The sequence below is a fragment of the Primulina tabacum genome, chromosome 16 (genome assembly GCF_025594145.1).
Source record: "Primulina tabacum isolate GXHZ01 chromosome 16, ASM2559414v2, whole genome shotgun sequence".
NCBI classification, from domain to species: domain Eukaryota; kingdom Viridiplantae; phylum Streptophyta; class Magnoliopsida; order Lamiales; family Gesneriaceae; genus Primulina; species Primulina tabacum.
The window spans coordinates 26,393,526-26,408,398 of NC_134565.1; the positions used below are offsets into that span (position 1 = coordinate 26,393,526).

The 14,873-nt window shown below is 35.7% G+C and overlaps 1 long non-coding RNA gene across 2 annotated transcripts; it reads right to left on the bottom strand.

Moving 5' to 3' along the window:
* Positions 1-11,632: 11,632 nt before the first annotated feature.
* Positions 11,633-14,441, bottom strand: LOC142529482 (uncharacterized). Of its 2 annotated transcripts, XR_012815906.1 has the most exons (7): positions 14,100-14,440; positions 13,920-14,027; positions 13,768-13,836; positions 13,584-13,691; positions 13,388-13,474; positions 13,015-13,044; positions 11,633-11,897 (listed from the first exon to the last, which is right to left on the bottom strand). It is a non-coding gene; the product is annotated as an uncharacterized LOC142529482 (long non-coding RNA). The 2 variants fall into 2 exon arrangements; XR_012815905.1 differs by lacking the exon at positions 13,015-13,044 and having other exon boundaries at positions 13,388-13,691; positions 14,100-14,441.
* Between the last annotated feature and the right edge of the window lie 432 nt (positions 14,442-14,873).

Sequence of the window (14,873 nt, forward strand, 5' to 3'; positions counted from 1 at the left end):
TGTGTACGTCATCTTGTACCACTACTAGATATAGATTGAACAATCTGTCAATCACAATTATATCATATCACAATCTGGAAAGTATTGTAGTGGTCTCATTACGAAATTCATCGAAATATACTTCCCATGTCTAGTCAGAATTATACAAATTCCGTAATAACTCTTCTGATTTCTATCTTTCTATCTTCATTTATTGGCGATTCAGACATTTCAGTACAAATTCTGCCAACATTTCAGTACAAATTCTGTCACAACTGATTTAATCTGTCTATGTCAAAACTATCTGTTCGAATATCATACATTCTCATTCACCAAAATGAAACCGAATCTACTACGGTGCGTTTCGGACACTACCTGTCATTTCAGATTCGAACTATTTGGTACAAACAAATCAGTTATTAATATAAATTAAAAAAATACTTATCTGATATTCGGTTCTGACTATCGATATCAAATTCTGTTGTGAAAATCTGACACATTTGACATCATACGATAATCATTCTCATACAGTAAAAATCACATATCTGCCACTCTGATCGATGTTCTGCTCTGGTTATCGAATTTAAGTTTTGAACATTCTGGTTAAATCTCTGAACTGCCGAAATTCTCGAATTCAGCTCTGATTCGGTTTGAATAATCTGTATCAAACACTGACTCAGAATAACAATACTATCAAATCAGATTCACAATATCACTAATCTATACTGATCTAGTGAGTTCAGTAAACTCATAAAACGGAAATTTCTGGCAATATCGTCAATTCTGACTAATCAATCACGTCTTCATGTCGTTCTGATCGACTGCTGTATACCATCTGCAAATATAATATGCCCTCAAACAATATAAGCTGTCTCAAATATTGTTTTAGAACAATAACAATACTCAAGCAGATCCAAAACAACAATCGTATAAGATAATATGTCAACTCAGACCAAAATTAAATTTCTGAAACTTCTTAAATTTCTGATCTTTTTTATATCGGTATCGTTCTCAGTCACTGATCATAATCTCAACTGTGTCAAAATCAATCGGTATATTAACTTTAATTATCGCTTATTCTGAATACAATCTGTTTCAAGCAAGATTCTTATCTAAATAATTTCTGTATACAATAATCACAGTTCTCAGAGTATTCAATACAATCTTCAGATATTCAATTCAATCAATCAGATACTGCAAATATATCAAAATATCATAGATACAACGAGCATGAAATCATCAGAATATCTCTGAACATACTTAAATATGCCACAGAGAAACACTAAATCAAATGTAACTCCTGGCCGGTACTCTTCTACTGATCTTTCAATTCTTTCAGTGACATTCTGTACTGAATTCTAAAACACAAACAGTACCTGATATCAATTCAATTCTGAAATCTATCTTCCTGATATAAAGCAAATCCAAAATCTTATCTAGGAAGACGTCAGCCAACTCGTACATCACTTGGCAAATCTGCCAATACTAGGCTCGATTTCAGCATGTCTACTGAATACATAAGGATACCATCTACTCCTTTCTGTATCAATCGAGTCATAAATAATACAGATATCAAAGGAATTCTAGATCTAGAATCCTTACCGTGGAATTTCTACTCATCAGCCCTATCTGGTCTGAATCTTATATTTTTCTGGAAGGAATCTACAATAGTTCTGTACTTGTTCACCATATTAATATCAATAATGCGGTCAAATCAGAAACACAAGTACATCATAATCTAACTCAATCTCATTCTCATCTTACTGTAGTATACAATATTTCATAGAAATCTCTGATATCAATCTTTCTTTCCCAAAAGTAAGGGAATCAATACTACAGTACAAACAGACTCAACAGATACAGCATATCTCAATGCAACTCAGTCAAAGATAATCGTAGGGAATGCATTAGTATATATCAATACCTTTGCAATATAATCATAAAAGAACAGTACCTGCCACTATATCATCAGGTGTGTCCTGTGTCTGTTCCTCGGTCTTCTGCTCCCTAAAATCTTCGGGAACTTCTCCGGGGACAAACTCTAGCAAAGTGTCCCGGCTGTCTACAAATATGGCAACTACCAGTCACTCCCTGGCATTGCTCTGTGGGATCTCTCCCTCCGCAAGTTCTACAATATACTCCAGTATAACTTGGGTTGGAACCACTGAAACTAGACGAACCACTCAGTCCGCTCCCTAACTTCTTAAACTGTTTCTTTCGAGCTTTCAGCAAATCTTGCTTTCCACTCGTACTGTCTTTATCAAATCTAAGAGGGAGTTGTTGTGTTGGGAGTTGAATCACATCTAACCTTTCTCGTTGTCGAATCAGACTCACCTCAGCTCTCTTTGCCCTACTCACAGTATCAGCAAAATGGTAAGGTCGCTTCATATTTATCAATGCAACTATCTCTGAATTCAATCCTTTGATGAACTACTCAGCTACAGCTTCATCATTTCCAGCTATCTGAGGAACAAAACGCAGTAGAGTAGAGAATTTAGCAACATATTCTTCAATATTCAGTTGGCCTTGTCTCAAATTCTCAAACTCTGCTCTTTTATCTTCCCGGTACGAAACTGAAAAAAAATCTTCGATATAATTCGGCTTTAAAGACTTCCCACGTGATCACAGTACCACGTTGTTCTAATACTCCCTTTATTGTAATCCACCAACTCCTGGCGACCTATCGTAACTGGTGGAATACCAGTTTAATTCTCTGTTCATCTGAATACTTAAGCAAATCAAACAATAGTTCTATGTCATCTAACCAATTCTGACACTCTTCAGACATCTCAGTACCCCTCAAAATCGGCGGTTGAAACGACTGAAATTTCTTCAACTGTATTTCCATCGGAATTTCTGATATATCTATTTGTTCAACCGAAGTACTGTCCCGTTCTAGAATTCTTCTAGGAGGTATATCTGATTACCAAAACAATTAGTAACCCAAATACTACAAACATGTTCCATTCTTTCTCGGATCATCTTACTGCTGATCATGAATCAGATCTGATTCATACTCAATAATACATAATACCAACTCAAATCGGATAATCAGGTAAACATGTATTTCAAAGCAGTAAATCATAATATCATGCTAGCATACATAATGTAAATCAACATTAAAATAAATCTCATGCTAGCAATCACATGCAAGGAAAGAAAACTCAATCTACCCCGCTCATTCTCTTCTATCTCAGTCTAAAGGATCTATCGCTCTGATACCACCTGTTGTGGGGACCCGGACGCTAATCATCTTCTTAGTCATCTTTGGGATTTAATTATCAATTAAGATAAACAGGGTCTAAAAATTTTTCTTTTTAAAAATGTAAGTGCGGATCGTAATGAAATTTAACTAATATACATCTCAGTATAAAAGTACAATAATGTACAACGATTATTCAAACTAGTCTACAATAAGTCCGGAATCACCACTCTAAACTCGTCTTCTCTCATCATCTTCTTGACCCCGATCCTGCCCCACCTGTTGTCATGCACACATACAAAACAAGACAACAGCCGGATACTCCTGTGAGAATAAATCCCAGTATAAAACATGTATACATGCATGTCATGCTGTTAAATACAAATCATAACACATAATCAGTAATTATGACACATCAGTGAATACAGATAAAACAATCTGATTTTTACTCTTTAACTTGACTCGTATCTAAGTCTAGGGATCCCGGTGTGAATAAGATGTAACAGGTCTCCCACCTACTCTCCCAATCGGGATGGCGTTACATCTTATTCCTAAACTTCGGTCTGGTCTGTATCGAAATCTACAATCGGAGTGAATCTGATCCGAAGCATCGATATCACCGAACGTTTAGAAAATTGGCGTATCTACCAATGACACTCCTATCTCAGTACATATATATAAATCAATATAAAGTAAAAACCGAACAAGTATGTGATTTTGTTGGAAAACTCAAATTGAATCTCATTTGAGTTGTGTCTTCCCCTAACAAAGCATGAATTATACCTTCTTGTCGTTCAGTCTTTATCGTGATTGAAGTCTCGATGTCGAATCTGTCAATATCAAATCTGAAATGGCAATGTTGAGATGCATTCTATCAATCTCTATTCAATTCAACATATCTACGAATCAATGATCAATCTTGACGGTATAACGGCGTAATCTTTCGATACCGATCAACTCAAACAATAAGAATCTCAACATATATCAACAAACCATAATCCTCAATTCATAACCAACATAATATACTCGTTAGCATCTCAGAATCTGCAGAAATCAGAATATGTATATGCTGGAAATTGAGAACAATCATATACGATATCATTTCTTCAATCCGTTTATTCTACGATGTACAAAATCTCAAGAACATATATCTCTAATCAAATCATCATTCCTCCAACATATAGATTTCAAAACATGCTGGAAATGAACAATACTTACATCCCCTTGTAGCACTTGATGAGATGAGCAATAATCTATGTTTGGATTGAAGTTGGGATGGTTAAATCTTGAGTAATCACAATTCAAAGATGGAATGAAGCTTGAGGGAATTTGCTGAACTTGCTCTCCCTTTCTCTCGGTTCTTAGGCTAGCAAAGAAGGAAATGAAGACACATACACCTTATATGCATGGCCAGGACAAGTGTTATTATTTTTCAATAAACACGTTGCACCGCGGGTGCGGTGGCTTCTTGACTGCAGGTGCGGTCTGCTCTCGGCAGCCCTATCCAAAATGCAGAGCCATCGACCGCGGTGGCGCTCTGGTTTACACCGCGGGTGCGCTCACCCTACTGTAGCAGCATAGCGGGTGCGCTGCCTCTGGGACCGCGGGTGCGGTGTTGCTACTGTAATTCTATTCAACTCTCTGTCCATGCACTGCGGGTGCAATCCTTCTTTAGGCGCGGGTGCGGTCTTCATTTCTTGCCACATTTCATAATCACATCTCACTTAATGCCTCTAATTACATGTCATGCATACTCATGTCTTCGAATATCACGTCAATGAAGACTAATAAATCTCAAGCCTTACTGTATGGAACCCGAGTGCCTATATATAGAGGCAGCCTCAAGTCTTTCAAGAACACACAACACACTCTCCTATATTTTCGTTCAGCTCTCTTCTTTGTTTATGTTGTTGTTTCTCTGCTCTTCCTAGTAATATAGTTCAGGTACATTTCAGTTCACCGTAGTAGTGCATCATGCTAGGTTACTGCTGGTTGTTCCATTGTTGCTTGGGAAATAGACGTTCCAGTTCATTCCCGAAGCACATACCTGTTTTAAGGAAACTGTACTTCGTACAGACGTTTGGTTTATTTTAGGCTTTTGTCTACTGTATTTTCTTCAACATATTGTTCACTAGTTTCTTACGAAAGTTTTATGTACTTTATCGTTGGATATATTGTGCAACAATCTTAAAACATATACTCATTATGTGCTTACTTTCAGATATGGCTTCTGAAAAAAACGTGTTGAAGGAAATTGGTTTTATTGTCCCTCATGCCACTGTGACACCTCAACTTGCCCCATGTGCTGCTGTTGTTGCTGTGCCAGCTAGTCACGGCGAAAAACCTGATAAGTTAACTGATGTGGACTACAAAAAGTGGCAGCAAAAGATGTTGTTCTACTTGACGATGCTTAACCTGGCCAGATTCCTGTCTGAGGATGCTCCTAAACTCAAAGAGGGTGAGGAAGATGTTGAATATGTCAGTGTTGTGGAGGCGTGGAATCATTCTGATTTCTTATGCCGAAACTATGTAATGAATGGATTGGCCGATTCACTCTACAATGTCTTTTGCGAAATAAAACGACTAAAGAGCTATGAAAATCCCTTGACAGAAAGTACAAAACCGAGGATTCCTGGGCCAAGAAGTTTCTTGTAGGCCACTTTCTGAATTTTAGAATGGTGGATTTAAAGACTGTTATCAGCCAAGTTCAAGAGCTCCAAGTGATTTTTCTCGAGATTCACGGTGAGGGGATGACTTTGACCGAATTTTTCCAAGTGACGGTTATTGTTGAGAAGCTACCACCAGCTTGGAAGGATTTCAAAAATTATTTGAAACCCAAGCGCAAGGAGATGAATGTTGAAGAGCTCATTGTTCGACCTCGCATCGAGGAAGATAACAAGAGTTCTGAAAGACGATTGTTTTCTCCAGTTGCTGTCAAAGCAAATGTTTTCGAGCATGATCAAAGCTCGAAAAGGAGAACATTTTCCTCCTCCAACGAAAGGTTGAACCTGGGACCCAAAGGAGGCATTTCAAAGAGAAAGTTATCTGGAAAATGCTACAACTGTGATGGTATGGGTCACAAGGCCTCTTAGAGCAAGAAGCCGAAGAGAAACCGAGAGGCAGATGTGGTAGAGAACATTTCTCAGGAGGTTTAGAACATGAATCTATGTGCTGTAATATCATAAGTTAATCTAGTGGGTTCAAACCCAAGGGAGTGGTGGATTGACACTGGTGACACTCGCCATGTTTTCTCTAACAAAGAAATGTTTGCAAATCTTGAGGAATCCGAGAATGGAAAAAAAATTTCATGGGAAACTCCGCTACTTCTGATATCAAGGGTCCAGGAAAGATTGTTTTAAAGATGACTTCCGGAAAAGAGCTGACTTTTAACAATGGTGTCCGGGTCGCTTCTTAACAAGCATGGTTTTCTTACTGACTTTGAGTTAGATAAGATTGTTTTTTCAAAAAGTGGAATGTTTATTGGCAAAGGCTATGTTAGCAATGGTTTGTTTAAACTAAATGTAATGGCTATTAAGCCTGTGATTAATAAAGTTAATACTTTTGCTTACTTGCTTAAGTCTTCTTGTTTGTGGCTTGGTAGACTTGGACATGTTAATTATGATATAATTCGTAGACTAATTAACATGAAAAGCATTCCTGCATTCCAAATTGATGATGACACAAATGTGAAACTTGTGTTGAGACAAAACTAACGAGATCATCTTTTCGAACAATTGACAGAAATAATGAACCACATGATCTAATTCCAGTTATGTATGTGATATAAAAGCTGTGCAAACACGTGGTGGAAATTAATACTTTATTACTTTTGTTGACGATAACACAAAATTTTATTATGTCTATCTTATTAAAAGTAAAGATGAAGCAATTGAAAAATGTTTCTACTACAAAAGTGAAATTGAAAACCAATATAACAAGAAAATTAAGGTCTAAGAAGTGATCGTGGAAGTGAATATGAATCATCATTTGCTGAGTTTTGTGCTCAACACGGTGTCAAACACGAAAGAACTTCACCTTATTCTCCTCAGCAAAATGGCATTGCAGATAGAAAGAATCACACTTTGAAAGAAATGATGAATGCATTATTATTAAGTTCTAGTTTACCACAGAACATGTGGGGGGAAGCTGTTCTCACAGCAAATTATTTAAATAAGGTGCCCCGAAAGAACTAAGGTAAAAGTCCATACCAGTTGTGGAAACGTAGAAGTTCTTCCTACCAATACTTGCGAGTGTGGGGGTGTCTTGACAAGGTAGCAGTACCCACTCTAAGTAAAGATAGGACCGAAAACTGTTTATTGCATTTTCATTGGATATGCTCAAAACAGTGACGCTTATCATTTTCTTGTACACGAATTTCAAATACCTGATACTCACAAGAATACAATAATGAAATCAAGAAATGCTTCGTTATTTGAACACATGTTTCCATGCAAATCTAAGGAAGAACCAAGTTCATCCAAAAGATTATATGAGACAATTGAAAAACAACAAGAGCTTAACCAAGATATTGAACATAGACGTTGCAAGAGAGCTAGGAATGAGAAATCCTTTGGTCCGGATTTCATCACTTTCATGATGGAAAGTGAACCTCAAAGCTTCAAGGAAGCAGTGAGTTCATCCGAGAGACCTCTATGGAAAGAGGCTATCAATTTCGAAATGGATTTCATTTTACATAACCATACTTGAGAATTATTGATTCTTCCTCTGGGAAGCAAACCCCTAGGCTGTAAATAGATTTTCAAACGGAAAATGAAATCAGACGGAACCATAAATAAGTATAAAGCCAGATCGGTAATCAAAGGTTACCATCAACGTGAAAAGCTTGATTACTTTGACACATATTCTCCTGTATCAAGAATAACCTCTATTCATGTGATACTTGCGATTGTCGCCTTGTGAAATCTCGAAGTACACCAAATGGACGTAAAGATAGCTTATCTAAATGGAGATTTAGAAGAAAAAATTTACATAGAACAATCTGAGGGATTTTCTATGACTGAGCAAGAAAATAAGGTTTGTAAACTGGTGAAGCCTCTATATGGCTTAAAATAGGCACCAAAGCAATGTCACAAAAAATTTGATAAAGCCGTTATAGAAAGTTGATTTAAATTCAGTGAATAAGACAAATGTGTATACATAAAGAACACGGAAAATGGATATGTCATTTTATGTGTTATGACATAATTATCATAGGTAGTAATGATATGATGATTAAATCCACCAAGAAGTTATTGAACTCAAGATTTGACATGAAAGATTTGAGTTTAGCCGATGTGATCCTTGAAATTAAAATTCATAGAACATCAGAAGGACTAGTTCTAAGTCAGCCACATTATGTGGACAAAATCCTTGAGAAATTCAATAAGGATGACTATGCATTGGCTAGAACCCCGATAGATACCAGTCAACATCTATCAAAGAATCGAGGTGAGAGTATGTCTCAATTAGAATACTCTCGAATCATTGGAAGTCTGATGTACTTAATGAGTTGTACAAGACCAGACATAGCCTATGCAGTAAGAAAATTGAGTAGATTCACAAGTAATCCGGGAGTTGAACACTGGAAAGCAATTATCAGATTGCTAACATACTTAAGATACAATAGTGCAAACTGGATATCTGATATGAAAGACTCAAAATCTACAAGTGGATTTGTATTCATTTTATGAGGTGCAGCAATTGCATGGAAATATATTAAATTGACTGTAATATCCAGATCCACAAAGGAATCTGAATTTATAGCTCTTGACAAGTGTGCTGAAGAGGCTGAATGGTTGCGTCGATTCTTAAAAGATGTTCCAGGATGGAAAAAACCCGTGCCGACTATATACATACATTGTGATATCCAATCTGCGATTGGAAGGGCACAAAATAATATAAATAATGGTAAGTCTAGGCATATACGTCGTAGACACAATATCATTAGACAACTTGAAGGATCGCTTGCTGGGCACCGTGAGGTGCTTCAAACAAAATATTTTCCAAGAGCTGCAATAGCTCGTGTTCTAAGAATGTGTACACCGATTAATAAATCAAGTTTGGTTTTTAAACCAAACGGAAAACATTTGAAGTAATCATTCATTAAGAAACACTGATATGTCTTATATATCATGTGCATCTGAATAACTGAAAAATACATGGGATCAGTTCTGGCTTATATCAGTTTGGTTATAGATAGAACTGAACTGTTATCAGCTGAATTGATCAAATCAGTTAAGATAAAAAACAAGTAGTTAAACAGAAATAACACAAGATATGTTTATGGATGTTCGGAAACTTCAACTGCTCCTAAGTCACCCCTTCTACCTCCTCGGGTAGGATACACAAGAAGACTTTGATTAAGTACAACAAGTGTAACAACCCACGCAGCTTAGGACTTACCCACTGCCTAACTGAACTCCTAGTCTAGACTGAAGGCAGCACCTTTCAGCCAACACTTGTTTAAAGTCTGTGTGTCAAAGACTACATACACAAGTTTATTCTCTTTGTGCAAGACTGTATTTGATTGATGGTGTGTGTGTGTGTGAGAACTAATCTCTGAAAACTACCCGAAAGTGTTCTCACACACTGAGGAAATTGTGCTTCTAATCTAAGCTGATAACACGATTAAGTGTTCTCTCTGGGCTGAATGCTTCTTGTAAGCTATTTATGCAATATGCGTGTCCTATTTTTTTTTCACACTTATGTTCACTATCTCTGCTGATGGTCTTGCGCTCGTATTTATAGAGGCATTGAGACCGTACTTCAAGACTCATCACATGCGTCGTTGCAGCTTGAATGTGTTCCTTGGTATATGTGTCTTGACTTTACTCACATGCCTCCAGGAATCTCCCGGATTTAATATTTGTTGCAACGCCCATTATTGTACCTTTGATAGTACAGATGCTTTTGTACCCTTGTGCGTAGCTGGAATCCATTAAGATAACTTGTCTTGATCTGCAACTGATTGATTCCAAACTGATGTTCCCAACTGTTCATCTGATCTTCAGTTGAGCTGGTGAAATCAGTTGACTCGTCAGTTGAACTGATTTCACTCTTTCAGTTGAACTGGTCAGCTGGGTTCTTCATCAGTTGAACTCTTCATAGCTGGCCGAGCTTCTGAAGATCTTCTGCTGAACCACCTATCAACTGGATAATCAGTTGAATCATTCTTTGAGATATCAGTTGAACTGATTCAGTTTGGTCGATCAGTTGGTGTTTTCAATTAGCATCTCGATAGCTTCAGTTTTGGCTCGTTTAACTGATAAGTTCGAAGCCTGATCAGTTCCAGCTTCTTGCGCACTACGGTAAATCATTAGAAACAAAATAGTAAGATTTGTTAATATCAAAATAAATATTGCGAATATGAAATGTTCCAACACAACTACTCTTTACTGGAGTTATTTCTGTTGACTATGTAAAGTCAAAGGATAATATAGCGGATCCGTTAACCAAGAGATTAAACAGAGAGTTAATTGCGAAATTGTCAAAGGGAATGGGGCTCAAGCCTATAGAATAAATTAGTGCGACGGAAAACCCAACCTACACTGAATGGAGATCCCAATAACTAGGTTCAATAGAACAAACTAATCACACTAATTTGGATATTCACTATGGGAGTTATCCCTAGTCCATTCCTATTATGAAACGGTGAATGTAGATGATAAGCATACGGATTTTAATGATTGTAATGAGTAACAATATAAAATCACCTATGTGAGAGAGAAGTAGGGCAGCTTCAAAGGAATTTCAATGCTCAATTCTATATCCTCTTGCAGAACCAGGAATGTGTTTATGGCCAAAACGTACACAATCATGATACACTACAAAAAAGGTTAAAGACAACGGTAAAAAACCGTTGTTGTAGGTCTTATAAATCATTGTTAAAGGCCCTGTGGTTAAAGGGTGCGCTCAAAGACAACGGTGAAAAATCGTTGTCGTAGGTCTTGTAAAACCATTGTTAAAGACCCTGTGGTTAAAGAGTGCGCTCGAAGACAACGGTGAAAAACCGTTGTCGTAGACGTCTAAAGACGATGGGGAAAAACCGTTGTCGTAGCACTGAAAAACCGTTATTAAAGGTCCTATGGTTAAATGGTTCGCTCAAAGACAATATTGAAAAACCGTTGTCGTAGATGTATTACGAAAACGGTAGCTCTTAAAAACCGTTATTTTAACCGTTGTCTTTTATCGCATTCGACAACAGTTGGTTAATGTTTTTAAACCGATGTCTTTCGCTGCAATATACAACAGTTTTACAACATTTTAAATCTGTTGTCTTTGGATTTGATTTACATCATTTTAAACTGTTGTCTTATATATATAATCATTTTACCAAATCGTTGTATATTATATTTAAACCATAAATTGTTTAATTAATTAAAAAAATTGGATGTAAAATATATATATATATATATATATATATATATATATATATATATCAATTAACCCTTATATAAAATCAATTCAAACATCAACATACTTGATCAAGAACTACATGCATGAATTAAAACAGAAATATGTCATTCATAGACTTGCAATTTACCAAACCAACAATTTAAAAAAGTATGTAACCATATTCCAAAAACTTTTAGTCAAGTTCACAAAAATAAAAATACCCTACAACCAAGACTTGCACATATCAACTCCAAAATATCTTCTGTAGCTTGTTGAAATGAATTTCTCTGCTGGTGCATCTTCCAAAACATCATTACAGTGCCTGTGAAAATAAAAACCACATAATTTTAATCATTGTTCATTTTTAACACATGCACAACTTAGCACTAAAACAATTAACATATAGAACAAGTCATGTTTAAAAAAGCAAAAAGTCTTGTTAGAAGACAATATTAAGCCATGAATTGAGAACAATATGCAATCGATAAGTTTGTAAAAAAATCACTACAACTACTTAACTGTTATGAAGATCCAAAACAGTCCCTAAAGACAATTAATTATAAAAAATAATTGTTGGATTAAAATCTGCAACAAAAAATGGTTTAAAATACTTTAAAACGGACCTCAGAGCTTAAAAAATTTTTGGCATAACCTCCCCGCAAGTAGGACATACCAAAAAATTAAAAAATACAAAACAACAATATATATTCGAAATAAATTTAAATACTACCATAAACCACACCTATCACCTACACAGCCAGACGATAAATCACACCTATCACCTATACAACCATCATGTACAACACAAACAAATACTCGGGGCATCTCCCCGGAGAATAAACTATGATAAAAGACTGACAAGACTCTATTACACATATAAATAGATTAACGGGGGACTCCAACACTGACAACCAAGACCATCCCCAAAACATCCCATAAACACCTCAAAACAACACCGAAACAGCACTTGAAAGCAACATGAAAACAACACCACAAAACAGCCCATAAACCTCTTAACACCATTTAAAGAAGCCCGAAAACAGCTCCCATGACAGCTCAGAATACAGACCCCAAAACCGTCCCAAAACCACTCCAAAATAGCCCAACTGCTCCAAATTCACCACAAAAGAGCCTCCAAAATATTCTCAAAACCGCTCCAAAATCATCTCCAAGTTCACTCCCAAACAACACAATACACAATATATGTTCATATATAACATTGATACAATGAATCTCAAACCATTCCATGAATCAACAAAAAATTCAGATTTTTAGCAGCATTTCAACATAAATATTATCATTTTCAAATGTAATTCCTTTTCTCCACATCTTCAATCCCACCTCAAGTTCCAACTTATCTTTTTTTCCAATACATTCGAAGCCCAAAAACCAGTAAAAGAAAAGAAAAAATAATAAAAATGGCAGCTGTTAGCTATTACCTTTGTAGCAGTCAAAATAATTACCACATTCTTTCAACATATCCCGAAAGCAATGAAGAGATCCACATGTCATGAACCAACAAAGTGCAACAAAAAAAATCACATATCAATCCAGTATCATTTGTATTCTTGATCCAGAAACTAAAAAGAAAAATGCAAGAAACCAAAATAATATCACTTTTGAAATACACAGAAAAGATGTTATAAAAATCTTAAAGTAGAAACAAGAATTTCACCCAACTTAGAAGCTAAATAATGTGCAAAATGACTATTTCTGAAACAGCTCGTAAACATGTTAAAAAGTATAACAATAATGTCCAAATCCGTTCAATATGAGCTGTATTTTTTCAAATAAGATGAACTCATGTCCTACATATTCATAAATATGATCCTATATGCATTCGGCCAGCTCGGTGCGTATCTCATCAATTTCTTCCATAGAATACTCCGTTTTTGTGAACTATGAACACAAAAAAAAATATTAGTAAAAAAACACAACTTAATGAATTTTCAAAATGATAAGTAGCTAGATAACTTGTAATTATTTTAGATAAGCAAAATAATATTACAATCGATCGTAGTGAATCCCCCTTAAGAGCCGCAACTTCTTCAGTAATCTGCCTCATGAATCCCATCACGTAATAACCACATTGTTTATCATCTGGTTGCCCAAGAGCCTATGTTAAAAAATGTCAAATTGTTAATGACAAATATACACATTAAAAAATTAGCTCGAATGAGAAATACACCTACATTTACGACTTCCCATTGTACACGCTTTCTTCCTTTCCTTCCCTTAGTTGAGTTAAACAATCTCAACTCCTTTCATTAACATTGAACATAGTTGACATATGAGTGTTTTTTCATTAAATGAAATGCATCATTAAAATGGAATATGAACTCACAATTCCACAACATATTTCCAATCCTCATCGAGAATGCGATGACTTAGGGAATCCACCAAATAAACAATCTCCTTATAAGGCTCGATGACAGTGAGAGTCTAATGAAAACTACATACAAACATAATAAGTGTATGCAATTCACTAAAAAACAATTGAAAATTATATTAGGATCTTACTTACCCACAACAACTTGGAACCAAAACCAATTGATCCATTGATGCACCACTTAGCCTATCCGCTAAAGAACTCGCCCTCTTGTTCAACCTTTTAGTTTTACCTGTTTTGTCGTGTGTGTATTTTTGCAAATTTGGGATGTTGTGTGGATTTACGAAGCTGAATTTGTCAATCTTGTTTTCTTTCACCATCTTTTTATAAAGATGCATTTCATTTCAAGTAAAATAAAATCAAAAGTATACTACATACTAAACTAACAAATTATATGCATCTTATATATTAATAAAAGAAAATAACAAACAAACTTTAAGTTAATCGAAGACTTACCAAATGTAGACAGCTACACAATTTCCTGAAATTTCCTCAAATAAGATCCAACACTCGAAACTACAATAAAGACCCCATATACCGTCAATATAATGCATCTCAAACAACTAAAGCAACTTAAATCGACTCGGATGAAAATCCGAAACCGGACAGCCTATAATCTGACTTAAATTCTGGAATTTCGAGCTCAATACCTCAAGGATTGAAGCTTAATCGAACAAGGGTTATTGAAAGGTCACTTGGTAATATGATTCAGCTGAAAAACTGATTTCATACCTTTTCCTTGATTATTTTCCAAATCACCCTTGTCATCTCATCTCCAGCACAACATATATAGATTTTAAGAAAAAACAAAAAAAAGTTGTCAGACAAGGACCTAAACAGAAAATCGTATCATTTCACAGTAAAGCAACTTGGGCTCGCAAGTGAAAGCTTTCCTTGGGAAATAAAAAA